The sequence below is a fragment of the Zootoca vivipara genome, chromosome 8 (assembly GCF_965207765.1).
Source record: "Zootoca vivipara chromosome 8, rZooViv2.hap1.1, whole genome shotgun sequence".
In the NCBI taxonomy this organism is placed as follows: Eukaryota; Metazoa; Chordata; class Lepidosauria; order Squamata; family Lacertidae; genus Zootoca; species Zootoca vivipara.
In genome coordinates, this window is record NC_142591.1 from 22,099,782 (window position 1) to 22,108,012 (window position 8,231).

Below are 8,231 nucleotides of genomic sequence, written 5' to 3' on the forward strand. Positions count from 1 at the left end.
TCGCACACTTTTGGGAAACACTGAGCTACTATTTTACCAGCACTAAACATGTCAAGAGATTTCTCTGCTATAATGGAAAGCAGCAGCAGAGCAAGTTAGGAAGCAGACTTGCTGCAGGGTGGGGAGAGACGGAAGATGCTACATTAAAACTGAAAGACCACCCGGTACATTCAGTAGTAAAAAGCTGCTAGGGGAGGATTGTAGCTCATCTGTCTCGCATCTAGCAGGTCCTAGGTTGGTTCAGTCCTGGTAGGGCTGGGAAGGTCTTCTGTCTGAAACCCTGGGGAGGCGCTTCCACTCAGAGTAGACCAGGCATCCCCAAACTGCGGCCCTCCAGATGTTTTGGCCTACAACTCCCATGATCCCTAGCTAACAGGACCAGTGGTTGGGGAAGATGGGAAATGTAGTCCAAAACATCTGGAGGGCCGAAGTTTGGGGATGCCTGGAGTAGACAATACTGAGGTAGATACACCAACAAGAAGGCAGCTTCTTACGCTCTTAATACTGGAAAAATAAAGGGAAGGTAGGAGCGCTCCCAAACATGAAAGAGTGCAAGTTAGCAATGATCACCAGGGGGAGCACTTTACACACAGAACACAAAGAACCGAGCCCTACCTTTGGCCTCGGCAAACAGGCGGCTAGAAATTTTAATTCACAATTTGTCTTTCAGCCCCTCAAATGAGGCTTGGCAGGCATGGATTGTGGCTCGCTAGTCTGAGGCATGTCGGGCTTCCTGTTGAGCTGTCATTTAGGGCTAGTGGCAGGATCCCACCCCACCCCCCAGCCGGAACTTACCAGAACCCAGTCCCGGCACATCTCAGGTGGGTGCCATTGCCATTCTAAGAGAACAAGGGAGGCATTCGTAGTGAGTTCCTGCGCCTCTTTTTCTAGAAAACTAGCACTGCTTAAGGCCAGTCTTCTACTGACATTTAAACTAGCATTTGGTGTATCACAAGTAACTGAGTAGGGGTGCTTGCAAATAAACATCTTATGCTGTCCTAACCTGCCTCCCTGAATAAGCTCCCCCCACATCGGAGAAAGGAGGACAACTGAGTCCCCATGAGTAGACTGATTGAATCTGGATTCTGCCCCCCTTGCCACTTTGAGAGGTTCTGATGTTTGACTGAGTCAACCAAGGGCCCCACTTAATTTTCCACCCGAGCAGCTTTTTGCTTGCTCAGGCCTCGCCCCCATGCAAAACAGAGCATCATTGCAGTGAGATAAGGGCTGGAAACCAAAGTTAGCACAAATGGTAATTGGAATAAGATGCATATTTTAAAGACATTTTGAAACTGGCTGGATTAGCATCTCGTTTTAGCTGAAGGTGGAAATAAAAGCATGCTGAAGTGACAAGGTCATAAGATGATCTGTGATTCTTCTTCTTCTTCTTTTACAGCATGTATTGGAGAATACAGGTGAAACTCGGAAAATTAGAATATCGCCGAAAAGTGCATTTATTTCAGTAACGCAACTTAAAAGGTGAAACCAATATATGAGATAGATGCGTGACATGCAAAGCATGATATGTCAAGCCTTTATTTGTTGTAATTGTAATTATTTGTCGTTAGGTGGGTCAATTATAAATGGAATGTAATTAATGAAATGTAATAGCAATGTTCATTTTTGTATTATTGTAACTGTTTTATAGTATTACTGTGGAATTTCCAAAGGAAAGCATTTGTAAAAATAAAAATAAAAATAAAAAAATAAAAAGTTGCATTACTGAAATAAATGCACTTTTCGACGATATTCTAATTTTTTGAGTTTCACCTGTAATTGTTCCCTTTACAGTTATGGACAGTTTTTAGTCTCAGGAGACACAGGGGTATCGTTTTGCTGCCTGAGGTGAAATGGGAATGTGTTACCATTCTGCTGCGCCATTACCTTCCTTACTTGGGATGTGTGGCGGTGTCTGTGAAGCAGCAATGGCAGCTTGTGACAACGTTTTGCATTGATTCAAGTACAAGCTGACACACCTCATTCGCCATTATTCCCTTTATCACTGGTGCTAAAAGTCTGCTACTCCACATCCTACAAGGGAGGAAAAGGAGAATAGCTCTTTTGCATCGCATGAGAACATTAGACCTGAAAATCAAGCATGGTGAGAGACAGGCCCATAAGGAGATATGGTTCAAGGGTTCTTGCTTTTCTATAGGAGAGAGGGAGCAGATTGATTGCATGAAAAGAATTGACACCGAGTAAATAAGCTAAAGTGTATAAATCTGAATCAGATATTTGCTGGAAATGCAAAGACAAAGAAGGTACATTCTGCCACATGTGGTGGACATGCAAAAAGGTTAAGACTTACTGGGGGATGATATATAATGAATTGAAGAAAAATGTTCTAAAAATCTTTTGTTAAAAGCACACAAGCTTTTCTTTCAGGTATAATAAATGAAAGTGTAATGAAAGATCAGAAATCTCTTATTATGTATGCATGTACAGCAGCTCAAATAGTATATACCAACAAATAGTAAGTACCAACAAAGGAAGAATGGCAGATGAAATCGATAGAATATGTAGAAATAGCAAGATTGACAATTAGAATAATAGACCAAGAAGGAAAAATATTTAAAGAAGATTGGAAATGTTTTGTGGGATATTTGGAAAATTATTGTAAGCGCATTAAAAAGTTAATAGTGCCGTAATAGCCAGCAGTAACAATTATTGAGATACAAAAATGAGAAAACGAAACAATAGGGATCAATTAGAATATGTAGTGGAAAAGGAAATAATGAAGTGAACCATGGAAAGGGTGAGGGGAAGTCAAAATTAAATGTGTTTTTGATATTTGGATGATTATTTACTGTTGTAATTGTAAAATGAAAATGAAAAATAAAATTATACATAAAAAAGAATTGAGTCTTCTGTGTGAAACCCTCCCCCCTTCTGGCTCACAAGCCAGATGTGACCCTCAATGCTATCTCTAGGGCCTAGATTCCCTTCAACCTTGACCTCTAACTGCCCTTGCCCTGCTCTTCCTGTACTCTGCTGCTTATTTAAAAGGTTGTAGAGCATTTTTGGTTTTTTTAATTGCTTTTTTAAAGGAAAAGCCTTTCAGGACGGCTCAGAATGTCCTGTGGTTATCTGACCAGCCTCCCAGCTATCCACACTGGAGAATCATAGAATCATAGAACTGTAGAGTTGGAAGAAAATAATAATAATCATTGGCTAGGCTCCCTAATGCAGCCTCCTAGTTCTACATTTCCTAGAATTCCTGGAAAGAAAAAATAAACCTGTCAAACCATCAATGGTTTCCTAAATTTGCAAACACTCCTCAAAAGTATGCTAACTTGACAATAAATCCTAATGTAGTACTTCTGAGTATATGCAACATACAATTGTATTATAAAAGGCTCGGATTCTAGCATTTAAACTAGTGGTATTGCTGAACTCGTCATAATTATCCAATTCAGAACATGACTTTGGTATGTTTATGAAGTGCGCCTGTAATCCAAAATTGACCATTCCCCCAATACCGGTAGTTATTCTCTAGTTTGGATTGCAATCCAAGCCAGAGAATAACTCTGTAATCCAAGCCAAAGAATAACAGGGAACGTTATCTGCTTTTTTGTGGAGGCAACAATGATGGCAGCAGGGAGAGAGAAAGGGAAAGTGGTATCCCTCCCTTTCTCCCAGGTGCTTGGAATACTGCTACAGGGGCTTCGTAGGCAGGCACCTGAAAGAGGAAGGTGCAGAAAAAATAAAAGGACAATGGGAAGAAAGTATCTGTTTGCTTGGCAAGGTCGCAAACCCTCCCGGGATGTTGGAATAAAGACACATGAAACAGTATTTTGGGTTAATGGGTGAAAAAGGCCACAACTTTATTGGTTACAGAATGTGAGTAGTATTGGCTTAGGCACTGGAAACCACATGACTATATCTGACTCCTGCTCGTCCGCAGGAAGTCTTGGAAGGTTTAACCACCAGTAGGAGGAGTGAGCAGGAAGAAAAGGGGGCGCGTCCTCGGCCGTGGGCAGTTAAAATAGCCCACGCCACACCCCGGACCGTCCAGATTGGTCGGCCAGTGATGACACGGCCGAGGACCCCCCAGTGGCGCAGAGGCTATCCTGCCCCGTGTGTGTGGGTAGGGCTTGCTCCCAGCCCGCAACGTCATTTCCCCGGGATCGTGAAATGGCTTTCTGTCACACGTGCTACAGCGACAGCCAGATAAGAGAGTTTGAGCCCTCATGATTGAGAAGAGTGGAGTTATCTGGACCTTTAGTACACCTATGATGCCATTGGATCTGTAAGGGAATCAGAACTGGATACAGAATTACTAAGCTATTTTTTTAAATTTGTTTTGAATTCTGAATCAATCCAAGGATATGTGTGAGAGGGAGATTTGCCCTTCACTTATTTTTTTAAAAAGAGAAGTTATTGCATCCTCCTGCATTAGGTACAGCTGGAAAATGTGCTGTGTTACCTGAGCTCCTTTGAAATCTGTGTAATCAAAGGAAGAATTGCAGCATCACCAGCAGTTGCATGTGGCCATGGGTTACTTAAAATACATTCATAAGCATCATTATCATGGACTGATTTGATCCTTTCTGCAGCTGCTTGAACATTAAGTATGTCTAAACTGACTCTTAGATGCAATCTTTATTACCTATTATAATGATCTTGTTTTCAATGAGAGGTGACTTATCTGGTTATCTTACCAGCTGAAAATGTCTGAAGTATGCATTTATTTTTAAAATAATAATAATAATAATTTATTATTTATACCCCGTCCATCTGGCTGGGTTTCCCCAGCCACTCTGGGTGGCTTCCAACCGAATATTAAAACCAATACAGCATTAAACATTAAAAACTTCCCTAAACAGGGCCGTTTTCAGTTGTCTTTTCAAATCCTTAAAAAAGGATTGTAGGGCAATGACATTTTCCTAGCATTCATTTTCCCCACTTTATTAAGCTATTTTTATTAAAGCTTGAAAAATATATATACGGAAATCAACATCAAATATCAAGCATATTTTTACATGAAAAGTAAATGAAAGAAAAGACTCCCAATTCTCCAACTCAGGGGCGTACCCAGGATCAAAATCGGGGGGGGGGGGCAAGGGGCGGGGCAAGGGGCGGGAGGGGAGGGGCCACAGTGGGAATGTGGGCGGGGCTATGTGGTCTGCGCCTCCCAGCTCTTCTGAGGAGGCGGCCCCAGGCTCCCGCTCCTGGCGCGAAGCTTCAGAGGCCCGCGGGGAGCGCGAGCTTGTGGCTGCCTCCTCCGCGCCTCCTAGGTTTTCCAAGGAGGCAGCCCCAGGCTCCCGCTCCCGGCGCGAAGCTCCAGAAGCACGCGGGGAACGCGAGCCTGTGGCTGCCTCCTCCGCTTACGCTCCTCTGCTTACGCTCCCCGCGCGCCTCTGGAGCTTCGCGCCGGGAGCGGGAGCCTGGGGCTGCCACGCTGCGCCCTTCAGCCTTTTGCTTCTAGGGGGGGCAATTGCCCCCTCCTGCCCCCCTGCCTACGCCCATGCTCCAACTATCAGCTTAAAAAACTTATACAAAACTCTTACTTCATAATAACATCCAACTCTTCTACTTTCCTTAAACCAACCTTTCGTTCAGTCTTCAAAGCCAGATTCAGAAGCTCATTTTCCTTTTTGTGAAAAAAAGTCCATAAGGGGTTTCCAATCATTAATAAATCTTTAATTAAGCATGTCAATTTTGCCATCTCAGCCAAATTCATTAATTTAAATAACCATTCTTCCATAGTAGGTAATAATAAATCCCTCCATCTTTGTGCATATAAAAGTCTCGCCGCTATCATCGTATATTGCACTAATCTTCCATATTCTTTTTCCAGTTATATATCCATATGTTCCAGCAGGAAGAGCTCTGGTTTCAGCTGAGAAAAGACCTTTGTATCCAATATGTTTTAGTTTTTCTGCATGCCCACCTAGCATGATAAAATGTCCCTTCGTGTTCTTGACACTTCCAACAAACATTTGGAACATTTTTACACATTCTAAATAAATTCTCGGGAGTTAGGTACCAACGACACATCATTTTGTAAAAATTCTCTTCAAAATCAATGTGTGTTTTAACCCTTTAGTCCAGACTTCTTCCCCACTATTCTATTTGCCTAGTATTCATTCCAAGGTGACAGATACTGTGATCCTGCCAAAATCCACCCAGCTGCGTTTAACTCAGTGGAGCTCGGTTCTAAGTCCAGGTGCATGGGAACAGGCTGAAAATATCAGTGGAACAGCAGAGAAATTAGCTAACCTGAACTCTCATTCAGTTACAGGGACCCACTAGAGTGGCTTATGCTACCAGGCCAACTTCTTGCAAGTGGGCTGGGAACAGGATACCATCCAGCAGTCGAGATTCAAGACGGCTGGATCCTCACACTATGCCACACCAAGCTTGGTGCACTATAATAATAATAATAATAATAATATAATAATAATAATAATAATAATAATAATAATAATAATAATAATTTATTATTTATACCCCGCCCATCTGGCTGGGTTTCCCCAGCCACTCTGGGCGGCTTCCAACAGAAAAATAAAACACAGTAATCTATTAAACATTGAAAGCCTCCCTGAACAGGGCTGCCTTCAGATGCCTTCTAAAAGTCTGGTAGTTGTTTTCCTCTTTGACATCTGTTGGGAGGGCGTTCCACAGGGCAGGCGCCACCACCGATAAGGCCCTCTGCCTAGTTCCCTGCAACTTGGCTTCTTGCAACGAGGGAACCACCAGAAGGCCCTCGGTGCTGGACCTCAGTGTCCGGGAAGAGGGTTGTGGCCTTGTTAAACCTCTGCATCGTTTAGTACTTCTGCACTAACTCCCAAGCTGCACATGGGTGCACAAGTACAGGTCCCCATCTCAGCAGAGGACCCAGACAGGTGCCTCCATCATGAGTGCAGGGGGGGGGGAATGGGCTCCCTTGTCTGGGTATGGTATGGTTAGATGGTTTGCATTGGCTCATTGGGGAGCCAATGAGCAGGACTGTTGTTGAGGAGCCAATGAGCAGACCCATTGGCATATGGGGGTGGGACCTTCAGGGGTTGTTCGGAGAGATATATCCCCCCTCCCTCCCATGATTCCTCCCCCCTAAAGAGTTTCATAGTGTCACGAATCAATTCCGCCATGATATAACTCAGGTGTTTCATTGGAGTTACGTGGAGTCATTTCGGTGAATTTGACATAAGCCTTCTGGTATTTTACATTCTCAATCTTTGAGGAGCTTCAACCAAAGAACCCCTTATGAAATTTATTATTATTATTATTATTATTATTATTATTATTATTTTATTAGTTATCTGGAAATTTTCTTGCTGCTTTTTGGGGGGTTGGGGAGGGAAATAAAGCAACGTTTCAAGGTAAGATTCTTGCAGACATGACTCAGGAGTTGCGAAGAATCAGAGGAGGGTGGTGACTGGATTTAAACCTCCCCAAAGCACAGACTGGTTTAATCCCCACAGGGAAGACATTTCTATAATGCTGCCATTTCTAGTGATACGTGCCAACAAGGCAGGCATTGAAGAGACGGGTGCTCTGCTAATCTCCACTAATGATAGCTTAGGGATCATGAAGCAATTAGCTTTCATTAATTTTCAGGGTTACTTGGAGTCATCCGAAGTGTCAATCTCATATGAGGAATATACTGGCAATGGATAACTTTTCCAGACATAGAACACCCAGTGCTACAGAATCATTGCTTTGTCCCTTCTAAGCTACAAGCAGAATTGCAGTGAGCTTTCTGCACAGCCAGAGATGTTGCATTTTTCCAGAGTGCACATCTGGCTTATTCCTTCTCCTTCTCCTTCTCCTTCTCACACAATTACATGCCACTTATTCAAACTTAAGACCTCCAAGTGCTTTACAAAAGGCACTTTAAACTTTCATTAAAATACCAATTAAAGTAAGCATTATGTACACAAATGTGTACATAAAAACCTAATGTAAAACTAGCAAATTTTAAGACAAGTATATTAACTAAAATCACATGTTAAAACTGTATGCTAAAATCACATGCCTGGGTAACGCGATTTTCGCTTTGATTTTTAGCTTAGCAGGAGCTGAAAACAATACTGTGAATATTATGTGCCAGCATAATATTAATGGGAACTTTGGAGCATGATGGCGTCATGACGCACCAGTGTCGGCAAATGGACAATTTGCCCTTATCCTCCCCCTCCCCTTCAAGGGACTAATAAAAAAAAGTGTGATGCTTGGGAGACAACTGCCACCTTTTCATCTGTTTGTGTCAAGCAAACACATACATG